The sequence below is a fragment of the Electrona antarctica genome (assembly GCF_951216825.1).
Source record: "Electrona antarctica genome assembly, contig: scaffold_200, whole genome shotgun sequence".
NCBI classification, from domain to species: Eukaryota; Metazoa; Chordata; class Actinopteri; order Myctophiformes; family Myctophidae; genus Electrona; species Electrona antarctica.
In genome coordinates this window covers 1-11370 of record NW_027637729.1, presented here as the reverse complement: position 1 = coordinate 11370, position 11370 = coordinate 1, and the positions used below count along the sequence as shown (strand labels likewise).

Genomic DNA, 11370 nt, shown 5'->3' with positions numbered 1-11370 from the left:
GGGTTACACAGTTGTTTTGACGCTGACCGAGTGTAATGCAATGCATAATGTGGAAGTAATTCCTCCGCATTTTACTTCACTGAACATATACATTATGTGAAAGGCTTCCATTACCAGGTAAGGACTGTTTAGAATAAATAATTATCTATTCATTTTCGGAATTCTGGAAAATATTAACCATAATAAATCAATGTTTTGAATTCCAGACACCCCCGGCAGCTCTTGGATCGGGGAGACGGAGAGCGTCGGATACCCTAGCTTTCCTGTTTCCAGAATCCAGACAATGTCCACAACATGAGGAAGTGAGTCAGGGCACTTAAACTTCTTTGCTTTCCACTTTTACACTGACGGCGACACAGAACAGTAGGCCTGCGTAAATAAGTTAGACTGATGTATTATGTATTCATGATATTAAACATTATAGTACAGGCCTACAGGGCATACTTCTGACGTAATTAAATTAGCAATCGCATTTAGCTAGCAGAGTTAGCCCACGTTTACAATTACAAATGTTTTACTAACATTCAACACGTGGATTTAGATTCCGTTTTGACTGGTGTGGCTTGATGCAGAGAGGGTTAGCTGTAGCCTCCCTCTCCTGGTCTGTTGACTGTTGTTGGCATACAGCGTTTAGTCTGTGTGTGCCTTAGCCCCATATGTGCCCTCTCCCTACAGAATCCTACAGAATGAGCGTAGGGAGAGGACACATATGGGGCTATGTGTGCCTGTGTGTTTACTTTTGAATCTGTCTTGAGAGATTACATTAGGACAATTTTTACACACACACACAGTTATAATTGCAAGTATTCATTAATTACATTCCAATCCCCTTACAGCAGTAGGACACTTGAATTGATACTATAGCTTTATAAAATAGTTATTTAAAAAAAAAAATTGCATTAAATCTAAATGTAAATCTTATCGATAAAAGTATTATTTTATGGAAATACGATACACAGTGGAGGGGCATTCAGACTGCATTCAGAGTATGCATTCTTTGACACTGTATTTTCCTATCAGCAGTACAATACATTGTACTTTAAAGAGCTACTGCCTGCATGTTTTCAGGTCTTGTCGGTATCTCTCTGTCCGGGGACTGGGGAGAGCCAGTGGATTTCAGCAACCAGAAAGACACATGAGAGTTACATCCAGTTCTATCTGGGCTTGTTTGCCACACCAACCTTTCATGGAGACTACCCTTAAGTCATGAAATACTTTATTGGCAAGATAGATGAAGATACATGGCATGGCAAAGGTTACATCATTGAACAGTAGCATTAGTTATAATATCAAGAACCCATCATTAACTATGTGTATTCCTTTGGCGTGTCCAGGAAGAAGAGTGCTCAGCAGGCCCTGGGGAACATCTCGTCTGCCCACGTTCTCTTCCCAAGAGAAGGGCTACATCAAAGGGACATGTGATGGAGGGCAGGGAAAATCTGATTCCACTCCATGTACAACTTTTAATTAAAGTAAATGCACAAACAAAACAAACATATCTTGTTCTAGGTCTCACGATTCTGTCCTTGATGCTTGATTTGTTTTACCCCCAAATCTATATAGAGCAGCCTACTGATCATTTAACCAACTCAGTGGTTATAGTCAGTGTCCGCCCTGAGACTGGGAGGTCGGGATTCGATCCCCAGCCAAGTCATACCAAAGACTGGGACCATGGGACCCAGTGCTTCCCAGTGCTTGGCACTCAGCATCAAGGGTTGGATTGGGTTGGGGACTTGGGTTAGTCCCTGCGACATATGTCATGTCATGTCCAGGGGGTGTACTTGTCCATCAAGCTGCCTCACGCTACAGATACAGGAGATAGGCTCCTGCCCTATGGGCCTCATGGCTCAGCAAGGCTTACTACTACTGATCATTCCCAACCAATGTCATGAATATAGAATGATGAATTAACAGTATGCTGTGATGTGTTCCTCTGTGTAGACTCAGTATGGGAACCCAATGATCTACGTGACAGAACGGAGTGTCAGAGAAGATGGTGTGCACAGAGCTCTGAGATGACTGGATAATACAGTATTATAAAGACTATGTCAATGAGATGGTTAAAGGTGAGTTAACACCATAGTTGTGGTGGCATCTGGAATTTGACACAAATGCAGTCAGTGTCAACATGACACATGACACATTCTGGGCGGGAACCCCTTTTGGTGTTTTAAGCATTTTGTTATACTTAAGCTATTGAAAAATAGCAGATCTACAAGCTCATAGCGCGGCACTACGAGCTTGTAGGTCTGCTATTTTTGAAAAATCGTGAAAATGCGGCACAAATCTTTGAATGTATATTCTTTCAGAGCGTTTTAACTCAAATCTTTGCTTCTGAGGGGTTCCTGCAATAACATATTTTCAGATGGGGGTCGGTGCGGTGGCCAATTACATATCATTTTTGGGGTCCTTGACATGAAATATTGAGCACCACTGACATAAAACTGTCAGACTTTTTTTTATTTCGACGTCAGGACTAAATGGGTTAATCATAATGACAAAAAACAAAGTTGATCTATATACTGCTGAACACATGCCATGCCGTACTACAACCAGATCCAATATTAAACTCTAGTCATTGTCCTATATTTCTCCATCTCTTGAATTTCAGTTTTACAACTTCAAAGTGTGTTTAAAGTTGTGGAAGAACTGAAGGGACCCTGGTGGAGAACATCCGTCATCACTTTCTGCTTTCTGACAAACTGGCCAGGTAATGTCCCACTCCCCACTGTAGTAGGACTTACACACTGGTTATCTGATCTTGTCCTGGGGAAGGAGACTGGTGTAGTCTTACATCAGGAACAAGAGTTGGGAACTACGAAGCCTCTTTGCTCAAATGTATTTAATCAAATTCCCCTGGTTTGAAATATTTTGTTGATGCATGTTTTTTTTGCTCGCTGATTCTATATATTTCTTGAATAAGCAAAATGTCATAACGGACTTTGTGTCAATATGTTTAAAATGTGATATTAAGTTAATTATGTTATTTCAGGGATTATGCGGCCATTGTGTTCTTTGCCAACAATCGCTTTGAACGAAAGCTCCAGTGCCTCACGTTTCAGGACAGCTAATGAACAACTCGACAGTGGGAGCTGTTGCTGAGACCTCTCTGCCACACTGGCCATCTGTGGCTCCTTAAGAACACAGAGAAAGAGGATAGAATTTCCCAATCAATGATGATTGATTGCTGTAAACTGTTATGAAGCTCCTTTTAGAGCAGTGTACTGTATCTGTAAGTAGCTTTAAGGGCAGACGGACGCTCCTGAAAGTCTACTCTCCAGTAAAGTCTATTTTGTCCTATTGTAGGTGAGGCAAGGATGCTAAGTATTAAGGGATACCAAAGTCCACTGAAGACAAATTAAACCAATTAGTGCTGTGCTACCCAGTATATATACTACTGTAGTTAAAAGGAGAACTAAAATTAACTAAATTATTTCCTGTCTGTTCAGTCTTGTTTGTACAGCTCTTAGAGGAAAGTCTAAAGCTTTTACAGAGATGGAGGCAAACTTTAAGGTGAGAAACATTGCAACATTTTAGCCTATGTTCAAACCAGCTGTCCAAATCAGATTTTAGTTTTACCTATCCAAATAGGAATCGGATGGTTTTATCAAAAGGATTTGTGCAAATCAGGTTTGAACCACTTTCAAATCAGATTTCTAAAGATGTCTCCGTCTAGACACTGAAGCCTGATTTATGGTTTGTCGTCTGATGATGCTCACCGAAAATAGCTGATCAACAACCTCACAAATCTGATAGCAATCCGATCACTTTGCAACTTGCAAACCACATAGTAAAAGTCAGTCCTAAAGATTTGAGAAACAATTTGAATTTGCCTGTCTTAGATAGATAATCCAGTAGACTAAATTCAATTTAATTGACAATTATTTTCATTCACTAGTAGTAAATATTATGGTACTGAATACAGATGTATTTCTTTCTCTAGCATCATTCTAATGCTTTGCTACAAATGCTGTATTGTCTTCTCAGAATCTTTCCAGAGGTCTCGTCAACATTGCTGCCAAGTTAACAAACACAAAGGATGTCCGAGATTTCTTCATTGACCTGGTGGGAAAGGTACATTTGTCTGTTTTTAAAACCCTGGTCCCCCAAACAAGAGAGCAACCATTCAGCTGCCCAGCCGACCTGCACCCCACATGGCTCCAAGGTCTGCTGACTTAAATGCCACCCATGAGACAGTGTGATGTAATGTGTGTGTCTCTCTCTCTCTCTCTCTCCCCCCTTCTCAGTTTATTATAGTTCGGACAGATGGACAGGCGCAGACATGAAACTGTATCTCACTCACTACACCAACTCTGCACACGTACACGACAAGTTCAAGTAAGTTCTCAAAGATAATCCCTCCGTGTAAAAAAGTAATGTATCTGAAAAACCAGTACAAGTGAGCCTGTCACAGCAGCCTGGACTACACAACTCGACAAAAGTATTTTGTCAGTGATTTATCACATTTCTTGCATCTAGGAATCCTGGACGCGTGCAGGCAGAAGGACAAGACCCCACAATTGGAGATGTCCAGGAGTGGCTGGCTTCTGATCGTCTAACCACCAGGAGGCGCTGATTCCCCACCAACACACAGCTTCACTGGGTCATCATCATCCTTCGAGTGCCCTCGAGATCTGCGATCTGCGACACATGCTGCTTCCACTGGTCTCTGTTGCTCATTGCCACACCAAGTTCATTCACAGTCAGTCCTGTGTCCCTACTCAGAATATCTGGAAATGTGACCGGTCTTGTTCCCTCCTGATGGGCAGGGTAGTCTCCACAGAAGAATATCCAAAATTACCTGGTCTTTTGCTCTGTGACAGTGTCCAGCAATGATCTTGCTAATAGACATTTTCCCATTTCATATTGTGTTTTTTGTGTGCGAGTTCTGCTATTTGCTGCTTCAAAATTAGTTAACCGAGCCTGGTATTTTGGGACACAGGCGAGTAGCCCAGCAATTTACTGTAGCCTACGTATTGTCAGTCAGTTATGATGTCATTGTTTATATCTTACAAAATATATAATATACATTTTATTTATAATGTGCCTTTGATACAGTTGATATAAAACAGCTTAAAAGCAACAGCAAAAACAATATGGTAGCCTACAGCCTAAAACAGATCAGCCATAATGCCAGCCTAAACAGGTGAGTTTTGAAGGTGGTTTAGAAATGTGGGGATTGGGTCCATGTTTCTATCTGGGGAGAGAGTTACAGATGTGAGCGGCAGAAAGCTCTTGACCCCATGGTGGGAGGACTTTCATGTTGATGGAGAAGGCAAATACTCAAGTTATTGTACATCTTTGAACACATCAGTGGCTTGTTTTCTCTCGTGTAAACACATTACAGGAATGTCTAGTGGAGCGACTTGGTCTGTGTGTGCGTACTTGGTCTATACTTTAAATATATATCTGTTTCAATTTTCTTAACCCATTTTGGACTGAGACCTAAGTTTTCTGAAAACCTTCAAATATTCGCACCGGCATTTTTTTTTAATACTGTACAGAAGGGTATGGTTACAAAAAGGGGTTCCTGACTATAATGGGTTAATGCAATGTTGCTTATTGCTGTCATCTTTGGTTAAAATGCAGTGGTTCTCTAACTACTTTTGTATTCAGGCCACCCCGCTAAACATTTTCTCCATGGCACTTTTTTTTAGTATGTGATTATCAATTTCCAGTAGAACAGATTAAAAATAACTTTATACTTGAATATGAGTGAACCAACTGAAATGATATCGATAAATTCCAAATATCCAAGTATTACGTCACAGCACCCACTTTGAGAAACCCTGCTGTGATGGCCCCTTTTGTTATATCCTATGTTAGTTATTATTTGGTCAGCTGTTGCACCTTGCCCATGTTTACTTACACAATGTTACACAGTTTCTCTTGTAAATAAAATATTTTATTCCTGCTTCCACTTTTTCCCCCAACATTCTCATTTCATAATTTGTTTTAATACTATATATGTACATTTATTTATATCATGTGGTATATAATTGTAGCTTCCACACCTTCCAAGAAAGGTAAGAAATATGCTTCATTGCCCTGTTTTAATTAGGATTTATTTTATTATTAGGTGTGTGTGCCTTTAAGATGACAGAATGACACATCAGGGTTACGGTTGTTTTCATGTGGAAATAATTATGTGGGCCTCCATTATTTCCAGGTGAGACCTGTTAAACAATACTCGGAATTCTGGAAAATAACCATAATAAAACTGTTTGGAATGTAGAGTAGTGTAGAATAAGTGTAGAAGGGGCATCGTGGCAAGAGAGGGTAAAAGGAAGCTGGAGGGAGGAAAAGCATCGAAAACTTGCTATTAACATCGGATACACCGTCTCCACACCTGAGCGCAAAACTTTCTTAAGCTGCGCAATTCTTAAGCTGCGCGCAGCTTAAAGCTTGAGTTTTTAGACAGCTGGTGGATGGAAAAGAAGCTCCACCTCCGCGGAAGACTTGAGCGGAGGAGAGCGTTTCCGGGAATCTGGCCGTCGCGCAAGTATTCGGCGGAGGTGGAGCTTAATTTCCATCCACCAGCTGTCTAAAAACTCAAGCTTTAAGCTACGCGCAGCCGAGAACGTGCGCAGCTCTTTTGACCGTCTGGCAGCACCTATAGATGTTGCGGGAATGTCGCCGCTGTGTTCGGGAAGCGACATCCCGGCGATTAATATCCAATGTGCAAACTATTTAAAAACTACTAATTACCTACGGTAGCTTAAAGGAAGTTTAATCGCTGACCAATGTCGGAATGAGGTCGGAGCATCATCGCTGTGCTGTCTGGGAAATCATGTTAGATAACATATATGTTTTAATGGCAGGAATTAATTAATATGAATAAAACATATGTTCGGAGACACAATTAATGTGTCTCACATGCATGTACAAAATATATATTGGACTTTAGCACATAGCTTTACAACCTCACCAACCTTAATCCAAAAACTATTAAAATATAAGGCCTTCTACAGCAAGCAACTGTTTTATTATAAATAAATAAAACAAATCAATTGCAAATAAATGCACAGATCATTTGTCTCGAGATCTGTAGCTTTGAGATCCGCCAGGGAAGAAAAGAGAGGGGAAACGAAAGTTTAAAAAGTACATTTGTGTTGATTTCTTTCGCTGGTTCAACTTCTGCCTCTTCTGAGTTGGAGCGCAATAAGCGCATGCATGCAGAAGCAGCGCACGTGCGCGCAAACGCGTGCATGTGCGCTCAAGAGCGAGCTTGCGCAATGCATTATGGGGCAGATTTGCTTCGCTGTGTTTTTGTAGTGACCATCGGATGGTCCCTACAATTCCCGGTGCATTGTGGGATACTTCAGTCCACTACATTAGGGTGCAAAAATGCTCACTACATATTCGGACACTATAACAAAATGGCGGAACCCCAAAGTAGTGCACTATATGGGGCATAGGGAATGAATTCGAACGCAGCCTTAAGCCCTTTCTGAAACCAGTCCCTTGACTTGAAGTGCTCTCGGGAGGTTCCCTCGTCAGAAAGTGCCCCTCCAGCTGAATCAAGTTCCATTGATTAGGGTGCTGGGTATAAAAAACTGTTTGGAAATACACTCGCCCTCCTTGTGCAGAAACAGGAAACAGACACCATTCGTTGCCATGGTTACCATCACGCAATTGTGTTACCTGTTATTTTGTTTGTACAGTTATATTGCATTTTATCGTGTATGTTTGTGACATGTGGATTTCATTAATATGGAAAAAGGAAATACAGCGTGTCAAAAATGACATGTCATATACATCCATGGTGTTTATAAATCATAAGTTGTTTTGTTTGTGTGGTTTCATAACTTTCATTTATCGTTTTTTTCACGGTGGGGTAAATAAAGAGCCCTTGTGAACATCAGTTGGAGTGTTGTCTATTCTGCATCAGATGAAGATTGTTTAGGAGGAGTTTATTTATAATTTATTTGTGGTGGTACTTACATTTGTAGGTCGCGTTTTCCATGCGGACAGAGAACAGGGCTGCACAAGGCAATCGAGTCTAGATCGGCACAGACTCGCTCTTGAGGGCTTTATAAGCCACTTCCACTCAAGGCTGCTTGGTTTCGGACGACACTTAATATGGCGCAGCCTCGCGTGAACGCGCATATCGAGGGCAAGTGTGTAGAGCGAGTGGCGAGGAGCTGGTTTCAGAAAGGGGGATAGATATATATAAACATATCTATGAGCTCAGAGAAGGAAGTGTCATGGTCGCGCCATGACACCCCCCCTGAGGCCCCTCCCCCCCAGGTGGCAAAACTCGCACCGGAAGTTCGATGAATACATGGTAGTGGATGGCTCCGTTCTTTTAGCAAATCTAGAACTTCCTGTTTGAGAGCTAGCAAATTTAAGACATCCGGTTGCTTTCAGAATAAAAGCGTGGTTAATTCAATAATTATTACATTACATTATTAGTATTGTTATTACATTACAGTTATTGTGAAGACACACATTATGTTTCTGTGTAAAAATAAGTAATTAAATAACGTAAAAAAGTTATCTAAATGGATAAATGCCCAAGTCCATGCACTGGAGTGCCCAAGTCCATTCACTGGGCGGCTGTGGCTCAGGAGGTAGAGCAGGTCGTCCAATGATCCATGGGTCGGCGGTTCGAATCCCGGCTCCTCCTGTCTACATGTCGAAGTGTCCTTGGGCAAGACACTGAACCCCAAATTGCTCCCGATGTGCTGGTTGGTACCTTGCATGGCTTCCGCTGCAATCGGTGTATGAATGTGTGTGTGAATGGGTGAATGTAATGCACAATCTATGTAAAGCGCCTTGGATAAAGGCGCTATATAAATGCACCATTTACCATTTTACCATTTACTGGAGTGCATGGACTTAATAAAGTGGATGCTGGACAAAATCCCTGCTATGTTTCGACTAGTGTGACATATGCACGCGTCCGGGGAGACCTCCTCTACAACACCACACTGTCCGCTAAGCAGCAGAGGTGTAAAACAAAAATTGGCACCAGGTCAGATGTAAAAAAACTTAAAAAAACTTCCCATTTCCAGACTACAGTGGACTAAAGTGGACACTAGACAAAAATCCCTGCTATGTTTCGACTAGTGTGACATACGCACGCGTCCGGGGAGACCTCCTCTACAACACCACACTGTCCGCTAAGCAGCAGAGGTGTAAAACAAAAATTGGCACCAGGTCAGATGTAAAAAAAACTTAAAAAAACTTCCCATTTCCAGACTACAGTGGACTAAAGTGGACGCTGGACAAAGATCCCTGCTATGTTTCGACTAGTGTGACATATGCACGCGTCCAGGGAGACCTCCTCTACAACACCACACTGTCCGCTAAGCAGCAGAGGTGTAAAACAAAAATTGGCACCAGGTCAGATGTAAAAAAAACTTTAAAAAACTTCCCATTTCCAGACTACAGTGGACTAAAGTGGACACTGGACAAAAATCCCTGCTATGTTTCGACTAGTGTGACATACGCACGCGTCCGGGGAGACCTCCTCTACAACACCACACTGTCCGCTAAGCAGCAGAGGTGTAAAACAAAAATTGGCACCAGGTTAGATGTAAAAAAACTTAAAGAAACTTCCCATTTCCAGACTACAGTGGACTAAAGTGGACGCTGGACAAAAATCCCTGCTATGTTTCGACTAGTGTGACATATGCACGCGTCCGGGGAGACCTCCTCTACAACACCACACTGTCCGCTAAGCAGCAGAGGTGTAAAACAAAAATTGGCACCAGGTCACAGGTAAAAAAACATAAAAAACTTCCCATTTCCAGACTACAGTGGACTAAAGTGGACACTGGACAAAAATCCCTGCTCTGCTTAGCGGACAGTGTGTTGTTGTAGAGGAGGTCTCCCCGGACGCGTGCGTATGTCACACTAGTCGAAACATAGCAGGGATTGTTGTCCAGTGTCCACTTTAGTCCACTGTAGTCTGGAAATGGGAAGTTTTTTTAAGTTTTTTACATCTGACCTGGTGCCAATTTTTGTTTTACACCTCTGCTGCTTAGCGGACAGTGTGGTGTTGTAGAGGAGGTCTCCCCGGACGCGTGCGTATGTCACACTAGTCGAAACATAGCAGGGATTTTTGTCCAGCGTCCACTTTATAAAGTCCATGCTCTCCAGTGAATAGCATTTATCCATTTAGATAACTTTTTAATTACTTATCTTTACACAGAAACATTACTTATTACTTATTTTTACACAGAAACATAATGTGTGTCCTATAGCATCGTTTAAATGCTTAATTTATAGTTTTAATGTGCAAATTCATCTTTTTTTCAATACTCTAGAGGGTACTCTTATTTTGAAGAGATCGTCCCCCGGAAGTCTTATATTTGCTAGCTTAGATTTGCCAGAAAAACAGTGCCGTAGTGGATGGGAGCACGCTGGACATCTTGTAAACAAATATTATTTATGAACGATAGCGACCTTAAAGGACCTTTGTCATATAATCGGTCCAGGAATATAAAAGAAGACATATCACAGGTTGTTTTCCGAGTGGGTGTTTTTCAACTTGCGAACCATTTAATTGTATTGAGTCATCTAAAGAGCACAGAGTAAGTTTCTGCCTGGGCTGCATGGGTTGTCACCGCGAGACTCAACGCGTGACATTACCACATTTTCTAGATCATAACAGTTTGTGTGGAGACTGGAGAAGCGACCGCCGACAGCGCCAAGCAATCTAAAGTCAACAAAGAGGTAAGGTAAGTATAAGTTGGTAATTTATGCATGAATTAATCTATTGCTTTTTGTGTTCCATAGTACTAAGTTTGAGCATTTATTGTATACCTTCTAAAAACTAGCTATCATGACATGCTGGCCTTTAAGCCTGGATCAAATATGACAGATTTATTGAATCGAGTCTGGCATTTGTTTACGTATCACGCAAAGTCAGATTCGATTAAATAGATCTATTCTATGATAGACTCTTGAATTGATCCAAGACTACTACAAGATCAAACGTGTCACATGTTGAGATCTCCGATCGGCACATGAGCTTGTAAATCTGCAAAAATCGGCAACATGGTGAAAGAGTATAAGGACTCAGATTATAAATTACCCCGCATACCTTCTCTTTTCACTCACTCTTGATGAACACCGCTCTAAAAGCAACTATTAAATGGGCATAAGTGAGAACCTAGAAAGTAGTTATAATACCCAGACATAAATCCACCATAGCCCATTTTGGTTATCAGTATAGAATTAAGGAACCGTTATGAATTCATTTAGAATGTACCGCTACTGTGTGTGTGTGTGTGTGTGTGTGTGTGTGTGTGTGGGGGTGTGTGTGTGTGTGTGTGTGTGGAAAATAAGAAAGTGGTGGACACTGGAGTCTGGACAAACATCTAAGGAACGATTCCATTGCAATGTAAAGTTGATGGGCTT

At 41.5% G+C, this 11370-nt stretch overlaps 1 long non-coding RNA gene across 3 annotated transcripts; it reads left to right on the top strand.

Moving 5' to 3' along the window:
• On the top strand, window positions 1-6177 carry LOC306918704. Of its 3 annotated transcripts, none has more exons than XR_013789380.1 (9): window positions 1-117; window positions 207-302; window positions 1335-1472; window positions 1942-2066; window positions 2612-2710; window positions 2993-3513; window positions 3988-4074; window positions 4248-4338; window positions 4480-6177. It is a non-coding gene; the product is annotated as an uncharacterized lncRNA (long non-coding RNA). The 3 variants fall into 3 exon arrangements; XR_013789381.1 differs by having other exon boundaries at window positions 1069-1472; window positions 3450-3513; XR_013789382.1 differs by having other exon boundaries at window positions 1069-1472.
• The last annotated feature ends 5193 nt before the right edge of the window (window positions 6178-11370 follow it).